General features: G+C 40.7%; 1 pseudogene; it reads right to left on the reverse strand.

Annotated features, from left to right (window-relative positions):
• Positions 1 to 2,667: 2,667 nt before the first annotated feature.
• The window catches only part of LOC125147592 (macrophage-capping protein-like), a 30,858-nt pseudogene continuing 17,142 nt past the window's right edge, over positions 2,668 to 16,383 (reverse strand).

Genomic DNA, 16,383 nt, shown 5'->3' on the forward strand with positions numbered 1-16,383 from the left:
GTTTTTACTCAAGCTGCTTAGAAACTAACTAAAGGGTTTATCAGAAACAGAATTTGAAAGTTTAGGCTTTAAGACTGTTGACTAAGACCAGAGTTTTGGCATCACTTTCAGTTCATACTTTGCTTTTAGCCACATGAAAAAATAAACTCCATGAGATCACTAGTCTCTATAAATGATATCTTTATGGACCAAATGAGTCATATAGGTTCTCTCTCAAAAGTCTGGAAAGCCCCATAGAAGATAATGAATTATATTTCTTCATTTTGGATAAGAAATCTTTTTGTCTAGAGACTCAGACTCCAGAAAGGGCAATGGTTAAAAAATATTTCATCATGGGGGCACCTGGGTGGCTCAGTCGGTTAAGCATCTGACTTGATCTCAGCTCAGGTCTTGATTTCAGGATTGTGAGTTCAAGTCCCGTAAGGGGCATGGAGCCTACTTTTAAAAAAATCATATGAACAACAATGCCACCAGTATTTTAAAGCATCTATATATTCCAAACCAGTGTATGTGTGTTTCACATCAATTCTGTGAAGTAAGGTGGATATCGTTCCATTTTGAGAGGTGAGAAAACTGAGACACAAAGGTGAAAGGACTCAGAAATGGACAGGCTGTCACTGGTGAAGTGGGGATCAGGGCCTGGTGCATGATTTGTGGGGCCCAGTCACAACGAAAATGGGAACATCCATGGGGCACCCCAGCACTGAGGCAGCTGGAGAAGGAGAAAGTGGGCAGAGGGAAGGGAGACGCCCACCCTCATTCCCGGCTAACTTTGTTGAGGCACGTTTTGTGGCCTAATATGTGATCTATTCTGGAGAACATTCCATGTGTACTTGAAAAGAATGTGTATTCTATGTTTTTAGGAGGGAATGTTCTGAATGTATCTGTTAAATCCATCTGGTCCAGTGTGTCATTCAAAGCCACTGTTTGCTTTTTGATTTTCTGTTTGGATGATCTGTCCAATGATGTAAGTGGAGTTTTAAGGTCCTCTACTATTATTGTATTACTATTGATTAGTTCCCTTATGTTGTTATTTTTTTTTATTTTTTATTTTTTTATATGAAATTTATTGACAAATTGGTTTCCATACAACACCCAGTGCTCATCCCAAAAGGTGCCCTCCTCAATACCCATCACCCACCCTCTCCTCCCTCCCACCCCCCCATCAACCCTCAGTTTGTTCTCAGTTTTTAACAGTCTCTTATGCTTTGGCTCTCTCGAACTCTAACCTCTTTTTTTTTTTTTTTCCTTCCCCTCCTCCATGGGTTCCTGTTAAGTTTCTCAGGATCCACATAAGAGTGAAACCATATGGTATCTGTCTTTCTCTGTATGGCTTATTTCACTTAGCATCACACTCTCCAGTTCCATCCACGTTGCTACAAAAGGCCATATTTCATTTTTTCTCATTGCCACGTAATATTCCATTGTGCATATAAACCACAATTTCTTTATCCATTCATCAGTTGATGGACATTTAGGCTCTTTCCATAATTTGGCTATTGTTGAGAGTGCTGCTATGAACATTGGGGTACAAGTGGCCCTATGCATCAGTACTCCTGTATCCCTTGGATAAATTCCTAGCAGTGCTATTGCTGGGTCATAGGGTAGGTCTATTTTTAATTTTCTGAGGAACCTCCCCACTGCTTTCCAGAGCGGCTGCACCAATTTGCATTCCCACCAATAGTGCAAGAGGGTTCCCGTTTCTCCACATCCTCTCCAGCATCTATAGTCTCCTGATTTGTTCATTTTGGCCACTCTGACTGGCGTGAGGTGATACCTGAGTGTGGTTTTGATTTGTATTTCCCTGATAAGGAGCGACGCTGAACATCTTTTCATGTGCCTGTTGGCCATCCGGATGTCTTCTTTAGAGAAGTGTCTATTCATGTTTTCTGCCCATTTCTTCACTGGGTTATTTGTTTTTCGGGTGTGGAGTTTGGTGAGCTCTTTCTAGATTTTGGATACTAGCCCTTTGTCTGATATGTCATTTGCGAATATCTTTTCCCATTCCGTTGGTTGCCTTTTAGTTTTGTTGGTTGTTTCCTTTGCTGTGCAGAAGCTTTTTATCTTCATAAGGTCCCAGTAATTCACTTTTGCTTTTAATTCCCTTGCCTTTGGGGATGTGTCAAGTAAGAGATTGCTACGGCTGAGGTCAGAGAGGTCTTTTCCTGCTTTCTCCTCTAAGGTTTTGATGGTTTCCTGTCTCACATTTAGGTCCTTTATCCATGTTGAGTTTATTTTTGTGAATGGTGTGAGAAAGTGGTCTAGTTTCAACCTTCTGCATGTTGCTGTCCAGTTCTCCCAGCACCATTTGTTAAAGAGGCTGTCTTTTTTCCATTGGATGTTCTTTCCTGCTTTGTCAAAGATGAGTTGGCCATACGTTTGTGGGTCTAGTTCTGGGGTTTCTATTCTATTCCATTGGTCTATGTGTCTGTTTTTGTGCCACCCTTATGTTGTTATTAACTGTGTTATATATTTGGATGCTCCCATGTTGGATGCATAAATATTTACAATTGTTGTATATCTCCTTGTTGCATCATCTCCTTTATTTTTGTTTCCAAGAAAGCACTAGTCTCATTTATTGAAACTTCATGGGGGCACCTCAGCACTAATCAGGCAGCTGGAGAAGGAGAAAGTAGGCAGGGGGCAGGGAGAGGCCCATCCTCGTTTTCAGTCCTTGAGTAATTGCTTGAAGATGGGGCTCTCATGACTCTGGGGAAAAATCTCCACCTGAGTGTTTGGGGCATACCATATGCAGGAGATGAAGCCCTTAGCCACGTGGAGCCTACATGCCACTCATTCTTGGTAGGTTTTTACCCCTTCCAGATGTAGAGCTTGCCACAAAGCATCACTGTCCAGCACAAAGCAGTCATCAGATAGCAGCAACTTGAGGGCAAAGGGACTGGAGTCAGTCACCTTAGTCAGGTTGATGTTCAGTGGCAACGGAGACCTTATACAGAGCCACAGCCTTGGCATTTGTCTGGTCAGCCATGAGGTCTTCCTCGGGATTGCCCTCCTTCAGATGAGGCGTGGGGCCCAGGACCTGGATCATCTCTACAGGCTCTTCCCCATCAGTGACAATCTCCACTTGGGCCTTGCCCTGTCGCTCACTGTCCCAGATGGCCATGTCCAGGTACCGCACCTTGCAGTGCTCCAGGATGTCGAACTTGCCACCACACCAGGCAAAGATATTCTGGCCCAGGTCCAGGATGGGGCAGTCCCCAGTGTTGAAGCTGTCTCAGCTCAGTGCCCTTTCAGTGGCATGGATGTTCTTCTTCCTCTTGATCTGGTAGAGTTTCTTGGTGGTAGCTAGAGTGGCCCCTGAGGAGGTCTTGTGAAATGCTGACTCTACTCCACCTTCCTGGTACTTGAGGCCACATGAGAAGTAGCTCATGAAGAGGTCAAACTCACTGCCTTGCACCTCTCGGTGCTGCACCAACCTCTCGCCAGGCAGGGTGTTGAGGTGCACGACCAGCACAGCACAGGCCCCCTGTTCATCCCAGGATGGCTGCTGTCCTATCCATAGGTGCAAGTGGGAGAGCTCCTCTGGACCATTGTGCAGCACTAGGCAGGAGTCCCTCCAGAGGGAAGATGCCCTGGTTCTCATGTGCTACTGGCACTGGCTTCAGCTTCTCCACCCACCATACATGCAGGCAGGGATCCTGCACCCAGGCTGGGAATGGAGAACCAGTCTGGGGGAGGAATGTGTACATGCTGTTTCCAGTTCTGCCACCACCTTGCTCAGTAGCTCCAGCAGCCCCCTTTATTATTATGTATAGTGCTTCTTTGTTTCTTCCTGCAGACTTTGTTCTAAATTCTATTCCGTCCAACAGAATATTGCTATTCCAGCTTTCTTCTGACATCCGTTTGCATGATTAATGTTTCTCCATCCCCTCATTTCAATCTACATGCGTCTTTAGGTCTGAAATGAGTCTCTTGTAGGCAGCCTATAGATGGGTCTTATTTTTTTTATTTTTTTAAATGTTCTATTTATTTTTGAGAGAGAGCAAGTTGGGGAGAGGCAGAGAGAGGAGGACGGAGGATCCGAAGTGGGCTCTGCACCGACAGCAGTGAGCCTGATGTGGGGCTCAAACTCACGAACCCTGAGATCTTGACCTGAGCCGAAGTCAGACGCTCAAACAACTGAACCACCCAGGCGCCTAGGGTCTTGTTTTTTTAATCCACTCTGTTACCCTTTCTTTTGATTGGAGCATTTAGTCCATTTACATTATTGATAGATGCATATTTATTGCTATTTTGTTACTTATTTTCTGGTTGTTTTTGTAGTTGGCCTCTTATCCTTTCTTCTCTTTCTCTCTTTCATGGTTTGCTGGTTTTCTTTAGTGATAAACTTAGATTCCTTGCTCTTTATTTTTTGTGTATCTATTACTGTTTTGATCTATGGCTACCATTCAGTTGATATGTAACATCTTATGCAACATATATTAAGCTGAAGCAATATATATTAAGCTGATGGTCCTTAATCTTGAACTCATTCTTTACTCCTCTCCCCTCCATATGTCGGGTATTTGGTATCATATTTTACATCCTTTTGTCTTCTCTTGCCTGATTTTACAGATAAACTCAATTTTTTTTCTTTTTTTTTTTTTTTTTTTTGCTTTTGTGCTTCCTATTTTTCTTAATCTGACTTACAGCTTTTGTTTTCCACTCAGTCTCCCTTAACATTTCTTAGCGGGCTGCTTTAGTGGTAATGAATTCTTTCAACCCTTGTTTATCTGGAAACTTTATTTCTCCTTCTATTCTGAATGACAGCCTTGCTGAATTGAATATTCTTGGCAGCAGATCTCTTCCGTATAGCACTTGGAATATATCCTGCCACTCCCTTCTGGCCTGCAAAGTTGCTGCTGAAAAACCAGCTTATAGCCTTATGGGGTTTCCTTGGTATGTACCTGTCTTCTTTTCTCTTGCAACCTTTAAATTCTTTATCACTATTTTTTCCCATTCTAATTACTATGTGTCTTAGTTGGACCTCCTTGGGTTGACTTTTGCTAGGGAATCTCTGTGCCTCTTGAATCTGGATCTGTTTTCCTCCCCAGATTTGGGGAGTTTTTAGCTATTATTTCTTCAAATGAATTTTCTGCCCCCTTTCTCTCTCCTCTCTTGGGATCCCTATAGTAGGAATGTTATTGCTCTTGATGGTATCACTGAGTTCTCTAAATCTATTCTCATTAAGCAGTATTTATACGTCTCTCACCTGTTCAGCTTGATTGATTTTCATTACTCTATCCTCTAGGTCACTGATACATTCCTCTGCTTCCCATAGCTTACTATGGGATTGCATCTGTTGTATTTTTAATTTCACTTATTGAGTTCTTCATCTCTGATATGTTATCTCTTTGTCAAGGGTCTCACTGATGTCTTCTACCCTTTTCTGAAGTCCACTGAGTGTCTTTATGAGCTGTCAGCACAAAGCCTGGAGCCTGCTTCAGATTCTGTCTCCCTCTTTCTCTGCCCCTTCCCCGCTTGTGCTCTGTCTCTTCTCTCTGTGTCTCTCTGTCTCTCAGTCTCTCAAAAATAAACATTAAAAAAATTAAATTCTTCATCAGGTATGTGACTTATTTCTGTTCTCTTAGATCTCCTGCTGTGATTTTGTCCTCTTCTTTCATTTGGGACATATTATTCCTCTCCCTTGTCTACCTTGCTGTGTCTGTTTCTGTGTGTTAGGAAAAGTCAGCTACATCTTCTGCTCTTAAGAGTAGTGGCTTTATGAAGAAGAGGTCCTGTAGTGCCCTTCACTGCAGTGTCCCCTGTTTATCAGAAACTTGCCACTTCAGGGGAGTCTCCTACATGTGTTGCTTGAGTCCTACTATTTTGTCTGAGTCGCTTTTCCTTTCAGTCCAGACATCTGCACTGACTCTTCGCCTGTTGTTGTCTGTGCTTGATCTCTGGTGTTAGAGAAACCCAGGCAGCCCGGGTCTCAGGGGACATGACCACAGGAAGGCACCAGAACAGGCTGGCAGTGTAAGCATAATTGGTGATGAGTCACTAGTTCTTGGCTGGATCCCCCAAAGTGCAATGGCTGAGGGCATGGCACACAGTGGCATTAACAAAATTTGCATTTAGCCCAGGGCAGAGGCCAGCAGGCTTGGAGAACTTGTGGGCAGGTGCCCTGCTACCAGGTTAGGTAGCAAGTGTCTGTGCAGCACTGCCTCCTGCAGGTGGCTCTGTGTTTACACTGGGGACTGGGGGGGAGGAAGATGGCTCCTGCCAGATCCTTTGGTCCAGAAGTCCCCCAACACACTCCAAAATTCATATAAACAGATCTTTTCCCCATTTACCCCAGACCTTATGCAAAGTGTTGCCTCCCCGTGGGCTGTTGTCTCTTACGGGTGAGGACTCAGCTATCACTCATCCTCCTGGCTTGCCCAGTGCTGAACCAGCTGACTTTTAAAGCTCCAGGCCCCAAGTCCCACTGGTTACATACAAACTCATAGAATTCAGCCCCTCTGATTTTCAAGGACAGCTGTTATGCAGATTTGTCTTTCCCATATGGGCTCTCTGGTGCTTTCTCCATTCTGTGCCAGCAGCTCCCTCCCTCCTGGGGGCAGGTCCTGACCACCATTTCTGCCCTTCCTAACCTCTCAGATGCAGCTTCTCTACTTTTAGTTATGGAGTTTGTGCTGCCCATCTTCCGATTATTCTCAGCTTATTTACTCAGCTGTGAGTGATACTTAGCTGTAAATGTGGGATGGGGTGAGCTTAGGGTCCTTCTACTTGGTCATCTTGGCCTTAGGAGACTTGGTTACTGGAAGATTATTGTGATCCTTTAGTGTTGTCATGTTTCTTTGATTTTTCATGTTCTTTCAAGTCTTGTGTTGCTGTCTTCACATTTGAAGTAGGGGTCATCTCCAGTTTTTAATAACTGCCTTTAGGAAAGAAATAACTTCTGTCATCCTTGCTAAGGACTCTAAGACTTTCTCAGATCTTCTATGCTCAATGCTTTTTGTTTTCTCTTTTGGCTGAATTATTAAATCTGAATGTCTTCTCTCAATCCTGTAATGCACCAGATCACATTCTGACAGCCTTCCTTTTGCTTCACTGAGGGCGGGCTTAAACCTCAAGTTTGTGGCATCTCCAGATGGCCTCCAGATCCAAGCCAAATGTCTGTGCATACCCACTAGCTATCTGCCAAAGCTCACCCCAGTACCATCAGGAGTGCACACTGGGAGTCAGCCACAGGATTTGGGGATGCATGGGTGAGCCATATCGGGTGCTAAGCATGCCCATGTGCCACCTAGGGGGAATCCACACGCAAGCCATCCCAGTGACTTCTGCAAGCAGCCTCTGACACAGGAACTGTGTGTCACTAATGCCATCTAAGAGTGCTATCTGCCACTCTCCCAGCTTCTTCTAGCCCCTCAGTGATACAGCTCATGACTCAATAGTTCTGATGGATTGAGAGAGATATAGCCTTCATTGGCAGCATCCTGTATGACTGTGGAAGCTGCTTTGCCAGTTTTTAATTGCAGTTACTTTTATTGTTGAGTTTTAAGAATTTGCTCTATATCCTGGATATTAATATTCTGTAGATATATGATTTGCAAATATTTTCTCCTATTCTGTGGATTGCCGTTCACTCTCTTGATAGTTTTAAATTTTGCACAAAAGTTTTGAATTTGGATGAAGTCCAATTGATCTATTTCTTTTATTGCCTGTGCTTCTGATGTCATATCCAAGAAAACATCACCAAATCCAGTATCATGAAGATAAAGCTCTGTTTTCCTCAAGATTTTTACAGTTTCACCTGTAAATATCCACTTTACCCTAATTTTTATATGTGGTGTGTGATAACAATTTCGTTCATTGGCATGTTGATACCCAGTTTTCCCAGCACCATTTGTTGAAAAAAGCATCGCTTGTACCATTGAATGGTTTTAGCACCCTTGTCAAAATCACTTGACCATGTCTGTGGGAATTCATTGTGGGCTCTTTATTCCAGTCTATTGGTCTATATGTCTATCCTTAAGCCCATATCATAGTTTTGATTACCTTAGCTTTGTAGTAAGCTTTGAAATCAAGAAGTATGAGGCCTTTAACTTTGTTTTTTATAAAAACAGTTTTGGCTACTTGGGGCCCCTTACTCCATATGAATTCTAGGATTGGTTTTTCTATTTCTGCAAGAAACAAAATGCTGGTATTTTAATAGAAATTACATTGAATCTATAGATTACCTTGTGTATTATCATCTCAACAATATTAAGTCTTCCAGGCCATCAATAATGGATGACTTTCCATTTATTTTTGTCTTTAATTTCTTTCATCAATGTTTAATAAAGTTTCAACTTACAAATCTTGAACCTCCTTGGGTAAATCTGTCCCTAAGTATTTTATTCTTTTTGATGCTAGCATAAATGGAATCATTTTATTTTTCTTTTCAGATTGTCTGTTGTTATCGTATAGAAATGCAACTTTTTTTTAAAGTATTGATTTTATATTTTGCAACTTTGCTGGATCCATTTATTGGTTCTACAGGGAGATTTTTGTGGACTACTTAGAGTTTTCTACATAGAAGTTCATCTCATCTGTGAACTGAAATAATTTAATTCTTCCATTACACTTAGATGTCTGTTGCTGTTCTTGCCTAACTGCTCTGACTAGGACTTCCAATACTATGGTGAATAGAAGTGGTGAAAGTGGGCATCCTTGGCTTGATCTTAGGAAAAATGTTTTCAGACTATCACCACTGAGGATATTAACTGTTCAGTTTTCATAGATGGTCTTTACCATGTTGAGAAAGTTTCCTTTTATCCCTAGTTTGTTGAAGTGTTTTTTTTTAATCAGGGTGTTAAAATGTGTATTCTATATCAGTTGAAATTATTATGTGAGTTTTTCCTCCATTCTATTACTGTGGTGTGTTACATTTCATATATTGTACCATTTTTGTATTCCAAAAATAAATCCCACTTAAAAAGGTCAACAAAATTGACAAATCTTTAGCTAGAATGACTAAGACAAGAAGGGGATTTAAAAAAAATAATATTTTTTTTATTTTAAGAGAGAACAGGGGTAAGCAGGGTAGGGGCAGAAAGAGAAGGGGAGAGAGAATTCCATGCAGGCTCCGTGCTGTCAGTGTAGAGCCTGATCTGGGGCTTGATCTCATGAACCATGAGATCATGACCTGAGCCAAAATCAAAAGTCAGACACTCCACTGACTGAGCCACCCAGGTGCCCTAAAGATTTAAATTATTAAATAAGAAATGCAACAGGGCACATTACTACCAACTTCATGGAAATAAAGAGTTATAAGAGTACTATGGAAAATTGTGCCCCAATAATTGGATAACCTAGATGAAAGGGACATATCCTAAAAACATGCAATCTAAAAGGACTGAAGGGGCGCCTGAATGGCTCAGTCAGTTAAGCATCTGACTCGTAAGTTTGGCTCGGGTCATGATCTCACGGTTTGTGAGTTCAAGCCCTGTGTCAGGCTCTGCACTAATAATGCAAAGCCTGTTTGGGACTCTCTCTCTCTCTACCCCTCCCCCAGCCAGTGAGCATGCACACACATGCGCGCGCGCGCGCAAACACACACACACACACACACACACACACACACACTTTCTCTCTCTCTCTCAAAATAAATAAACTTTAAAAAAAATTTTTAGGGGCGCCTGGGTGGCTCAGTCGGTTAAGCATCCGACTTCAGCTCAGGTCACGATCTCGCGGTCTATGAGTTCGAGCCCCGCGTCGGGCTCTGGGCTGATGGCTCAGAGCCTGGAGCCTGCTTCCGATTCTGTGTCTCCCTCTCTCTCTGCCCCTCCCCCATTCATGCTCTGTCTCTCTCTGTCTCAAAAATAAATAAACGTTAAAAAAAATTTTTTTTTAAATAAATAAATTTAAAAAAAATTTTTTTAAAGGACTGAATAAAGAAATGTAAAATCTGAATAGAACTTATGACTAGTTTGGGATTGAATTCATAATGGAAAACCTCCGGAGAAAAGCCTTGGACCAGATGGCTTCACTGTTGAATTCTATTTTTTATTTATTTATTTTTCAACGTTTATTTATTTTTGGGACAGAGAGAGACAGAGCATGAACGGGGGAGGGGCAGAGAGAGAGGGAGACACAGAATCAGAAACAGGAAACAGGCTCCAGGCTCTGAGCCATCAGCCCAGAGCCTGACGCGGGGCTCGAACTCACGGACCGGGAGATTGTGACCTGGCTGAAGTCGGACGCTTAACCGACTGCACCACCCAGGCGCCCCGAATTCTATAAAACATACGAAGAATACCAATCTTTCTCCTTCTCAAATTCTTCAAAAAAATTGAAGAGGAAAAAACACTTCTTAACTCAGTTTAAGAGGTCAGTATCACCCTGATACCAATGTGAGACTAAGGCACCACAGGAAAGAAAACTATAGACTGTTAATGAATTGATATAAATGTCTTATTTAGAACAGTAGCAAACTGAGTTCATCAGCATTTAAAGGATTATACAGCATAACCACATGCCTACTGCCCCTCAGCATCTTCCCACCACCACAGGGCTCCCAAAGCTAGAAATTCTCTTTTCCTTCCAAACATAAGTAGCATTTTATCTCTACTTTCATAATACCTTTTCAAAATGATATTATAGTTACTTGTATTTATCATGTTTAACAGATTTTCCTCTATATTCAATCATATAATATGCAAATAATGAGAAATTTATTTTTTCCTTTTTAACCAAAATTCCTTTTCTTGGCCAAGACTCCTGGCTGCTTCTAACATAGCACTTTATTAATTTAAGGAAAAAGAATATTAAGGATATTAATGAGGTCACAATATTTAGAGGGGTAGGAGATGCTGAGCTTGGTTGCTACACAACAAGGAAAAATGCTGCCACTCCATACTTAGGCATAGATGCCAGAAATCTGCCACAGAAGCCCCAAGGTGAACCAGACATCACCACCACAAGGCTTGCCATCTGCAAGTCTTCTCATGTGCAAATGCTACCATACATTGCTCTCAAGTGTGTTGTTTCTCTGATAAAACCAAGGTGGATGCCTATGGATAGGAAGTCCTTAAAATATTGTACCTTCCAGTCTATTTAGTATAGCAAAACAAGAATTGGAATGGGTAGTGTGAGCTTTACAAAACTACCTGCCCCATAACTCTTTTCTTTTTCTTGTATTTACCAAGACCTTGGGAACAACTGTTTTTTTTTTAATTCCATTAGAGTTAAAATACAGTGTTATATTAGTTTCAGGTATGCAATATAGTGATTCAACAATTCTATAAATTACTCAGGGCTCATCATAAGTGTACTTTTTTTTAAGATTTTAAGTAATCTCCACACCCAACATGGGGCTTGAACTCACAACCCTTAGATCAAGAGTTGAACATTCTATTGACTGAAAGAGCCAGGCACCCCACCATAAGTGTACTGTTAATCCCCTTCACCTATTTTACCCGGCCCCCTACCTACATCCCCTCTGGTAATCAGTTTGTTCTCTGTAGTTAAGAGTTGGCTTTTTTTGGTTTGTCCCTTTCTTCACCTTTGTTTATTTGTTTAATTTCTTATATTCCACATATGAGTAAAATCATATGGTATTTGTCTTTCCCTGACTTAGTTCATTTAGCATTATACTCTCTTGATCCATCTATGTTGTTGCAAATGGCAAGATTTCATTCTTTTTTATGGCTGAATAATATTTCATTATGTATATATATACCACATCTTCTTTATCCATTCATCTATCAATGGACACTTGGGCTGGTTTCATAATTTGGCTGTTGTAAATAATGCTGCTGTAAACATAGGTGTGCATGTATCCCTCTGAATTAGTGTCTTTGTATTCTTTGGGTAAATGCCCAAGAGTGCAATTGCTGGATCATGTGGTAGTTCTACTGATTTTTTGAGAAGCTTCCATACTATTTTTCTAAGTGGCTGCACCATTTTACATTCCCAACAGTGCAAGAGCATTCCCCACATCCTCACCAACATGTGTTGTACCTTATGTTGTTGATTTTGGCCATTCTGATATCTGTGAGGTGATTATCTCATTGTAGTTTGTTTTTGTTTTTTTTGTTACAACCACTTTTTTGAGAGAGAGAGAGAGAGAGTGAAAGTGGGGGAGGGACAGAGGGAGAGACAGAGAGAGAATCCCAAACAGGCTCCACACCCAGCACAGAGCCCAACATGGGGCTCCATCTCACTACCGTGAGATCATGACCTGAGCTAAAATCAAGAGTCAGTGCTTAGCCAACTGAACCACCCAGATGCCCCTCTCATGGTAGTTTTGATTTGCATTTCCCTGATGATGAGTGATGTTGAGCATCTTTTCATGTGTCTGTTGGCCATCTGGATGTCTTCTTTGAAGAAATGTCTGTTCATGTCTTCTGCCCATTTTTAAATTGGATTATTTGTTTTTTGGCTGTTGAGTTGTATATGTTCTTTACATATTTTGGATATTAACCCTTTATCAAATATGTCATTTATAAACATCTTCACCTACTCTGTAGGTTGCCTTTTAATTTTTTTTACTGTTCCCTCTGTTGTGCAGAAGGTTTTTATCTTGATGTAGTCCCAATAGTTTATTTTTGCTTTTATTTCCCTTGCCTCAGGAGACCTATCTAGAAAACTGTTGTTATGATCAATGTCAGAGAAATTATTGCCTGTGCTCTCTTCTAGGATTTTTGTGGTTTCAGGTCTCACATTTAGATCTATAATCCATTTTGAATTTATTTTTGTGCATGATGTAGAAAGTTATTCAGTTATATTCTTTTGCATGTAGCTGTCCAGTTTCCTCAACACCATTTGTTGAAGAAACTTTTTCCCATTGCATATTATATCCTGTTTTGTTGTAGATTAATTGACCATATAATGGTGGGTTTATTTCTGGGCTTTCTATTCTGTTCCATTGATCTTTACGTCTATTTTTGTGCCAGAACCATGCAGTTTTGATTATTACAGCTTTATAGTAAAATTTGAAATCTGGAATTGGGATTACTCCAGCTTTGCTTTTTCAAGATTTCATTGGCTATTCAGGGTCTTTGATGTTTCCATAGAAATTTAAGAATTGTTCTAGTTCTGCAAAAAATATTGTTGGTATTTTGATAGGGATTGCATTAAATCTGTAGATTGCTTTTGATAGTATGGACATTTTAATAATATTTGTTCTTTCAGTCCATAAGCATGGACTATCTTTCTATTTGTATAATCTTCAATTTCTCTCATCAGTGTTTTATAGTTTTCTGAGTACAGGTATTTGACCTCCTTGGTTAAATTTATTTTTAGGTACTTTATTATTTTTGGTGCAATTTTAAATGGGGTTGTTTTCTTAATTTCTATTCTTGCTGCTTCATTAAGGTGTATAGAAATGCACATAATTTCTTCACATTGATTTTTGTATCCTGTGACATTACTGAATTCATTAATCAGTTATACTAGTTATTTTTGGTGGAATGTTTAGGGTTTTCTATATATAGTGTCATGTCATCTACAAATAATGAAAGTTTTACTTCTTCCTTACTAATAAAGGTCTTCTATTTCTTTTTCTTGTCTGATTGCTGTGGCTAGGACTTCCAGTACCATGTTGAATAAAAGGGTGAGAGTAGATATTTTTGTTCCTGATGTTGGGGAACAGCTCTCGCCCCATTGATATGATGGTAGCTTTGGGCTTTTCATATGTAGCCTTTATTATGTTGAGATGTATTCCCTCTAAACCTACTCTGTGTTTATTTTAAGTAAGCTCTAAGCCCAATGTGGGGTTCAAACTCCTGACCCTGAGATGAAGAGTCACACGTTCCACCAACTGAGCCAGCCAGGTGCCCTGTTGATGGATTTTATCATGAATGTTGTTGTACTTTGTGAAATGCTTTTTCTGAATCCACTGAAATGATCATATAGTTTTTATCCTTTTTCTTATTGATGTGATGTATCATGTTGATTGATTTGCAAATATTGAACCACTCTTGCATGTGGAATAAATTGCACTTGCTTGTGATGAATGATTCTCTTAATGTATTGTTGGCTTCAGTTTGCTAGCATTTTGTTGAGGATTTTCACATCTATGTTCATTAGCAATATTGACCTGTAGTTCTCTCTCTCACTCTCTCTTTGTATTTTAGAGAGAGTGTAAAAGAGAAGGGGAAGGGGCAGAGAAAGAGAGAGACTCTTAGGCAGGCTGCATGCTCAGCACAGAGCCCAATGTGGGGTTCAATCCCATGACCCTGGAATCATGACCTCAGCCAAAATCAAGAGTTGGATGTTCAACCAACTGAGCCACACAGCACCCCTGGCTGTCTTTTTTTGGTAGTGTCTTTATCTGATTTTGGTATCAGGGTAATGCTAGCATCATAGAATGAGTTTGGTATACAACATCGTCTGCATGTAGTAGTCTATATTAAGCTGATGGTTGCTTAAGTTTGAATCCATTTTTCACTCCTCTCCCCCACCCACATGTTGGTGTCATATTTTATATCCTTTTATTTTGTGATATATGGTATCATGTTTTACATCCTTTTATTTTGTGAGTTGCTTGACTGATTTTTACAGATATACTTATTTTTACTGCTTTTATGCTCCCTAATTTCCTTATTCTTATGATCTTTCCTTTCCACTCAAAGAGTCCCCTTTAGCATTTCTTGTAGGGCTGCTTTAGTGGTGGTCATGAATTCATTTAACTTTTGTTTGTCTGGAAACTATTTGTTCTTCTGTTCTGAATGACAGAGTTGCTGGATAGAGTATTCTTGGCTGCAAATTTTTTCATTTCAGCACTTTGAGTATATCATGCCCCTTCTAGAAGACCTGCAAAAATTTCTGCTAAAAAAACCATCTAATAACCCTATGGAATTACCCTTGTATATAACTGTTGTCTTTTCTCTTGCTGCTTTTAAAATTACTATCACTACTTTTTGCAATTTTAATTACTATTTGTCTTAGTTCTTTCTCCTTTGGTTAATTTTGTTGGGGGATCCCTGCCTCCTGTATCTGAATTTCTGTTTTCTTCCCCAGATTTGGGTAGTTTTCTGGTCCCTTTTTGCTCTCTTCTCTTTCTGGGATCTGTATAATGCAAATGTTATTATGCTTGATGGAGTCAATGAGTTCCCTAAATCTATTCTATTTTGCATAATTTTTTGTTGTTGTTCACCTTGATTACTTTCCATTACTCTGTCCTCCAGGTTGCTGATCTGTTCTTCTGCTTCCTCTAGTCTACTATTTATTCCATCTAATTTCATTTATTGTGTTCTTCATCTCTGATTGATTCTTTTCATCTCTTTGTTAAGGGTCTCACTTATGCCCTCCACTCGTTTTCAAGTCCTATGAGTATCTATATGATTATTACTTTTAATTATCTGTCATGTATATTACTTATCTCTGTGTCAATTAAGTCTCTTGCTGTGGTTTTGTCCTGTTCTTTCATTTGGGACATATACTCCTCTCCTCATTTTATCTACCTCTCTGTCTGTTTCTGTATGTTATGTAAGTCAGATATGTCTCCTGTTCTTGAAAGGTGTGGCCTTATAAAGAAGAGATCCTGTAGTGCTCTGCAGTACAGTGTTCCCTGTTTACCAGAACTGACATTTTAGAGGTGTCTCCTATGTGTTGTGTGGTGTCTAAATGGGTGTCTCTTGATTGGATAGGATCCCCCAAATGTGGAGTGATGATCAGGTGGAAGCCAGTGGTGTGGGAGGTAAAAGAATTCACCTGAGACAGAACAAAAGAGATAGAAGTTTACTGAATGCACCACAGTGTATTCACTGTGGGCAGGAGAGCAGAGGAGAAGGCTGTCTGTCATGAGGCAGTGAGAGTGGAATGCACCTCAAGGAAGTGGCAGGCGGGACAGCAAAGAAGAGGCTATCTGCAACTAGGTAGTGGGAAGGGGCTGTTTTTAACGAGGGAAAGGTGAGGAGGTACGGAGACATATGGAATTTTCCTTTTTTTGGTAACTGTGCATACCTATTACTCACAGTAGCCTCTTGGTTAGTTAGGGCCTTATGGATATTTTGAGGTAGGTCACCTGATGGGCCTGTCTGTATTCAGCCAGGTGGTTGTTGTGGACCTTTCTACATTCCATTGCTCAAGTCTGTTTGCCTAAAAGCACCCTGTACATGTTGGGTGCACCCTGCTATTGTGACCAACCTGCTTTTTCCTTCAGTCATCTGCACTGGCTCTCTTTGCCTGTTGTGGGCAGTGTTTGGTCCCTGTGGTGTTGGTGGATCAGTCTGTGGCTGTCTTGGGCTTGAGTTGAGTCAGACCAGGCATTTGCCAGAGATGCAATATCACCAAACTGTAGTTCTTTCCCTGTGTTGTGCCCTGAGAAGCTTTTGTTGGTGGGTGGGGCCTGCAGTCAGACCAGCTAGCTGTCTGCCCCCAGACTATTGCTGGGGCCACAGTTGATCTGGTGTGTATGGATATCTTTCCCTCTCTCCAGGGCAAGAG

This window comes from Prionailurus viverrinus, chromosome D2 (assembly GCF_022837055.1).
Source record: "Prionailurus viverrinus isolate Anna chromosome D2, UM_Priviv_1.0, whole genome shotgun sequence".
NCBI lineage: Eukaryota > Metazoa > Chordata > Mammalia > Carnivora > Felidae > Prionailurus > Prionailurus viverrinus.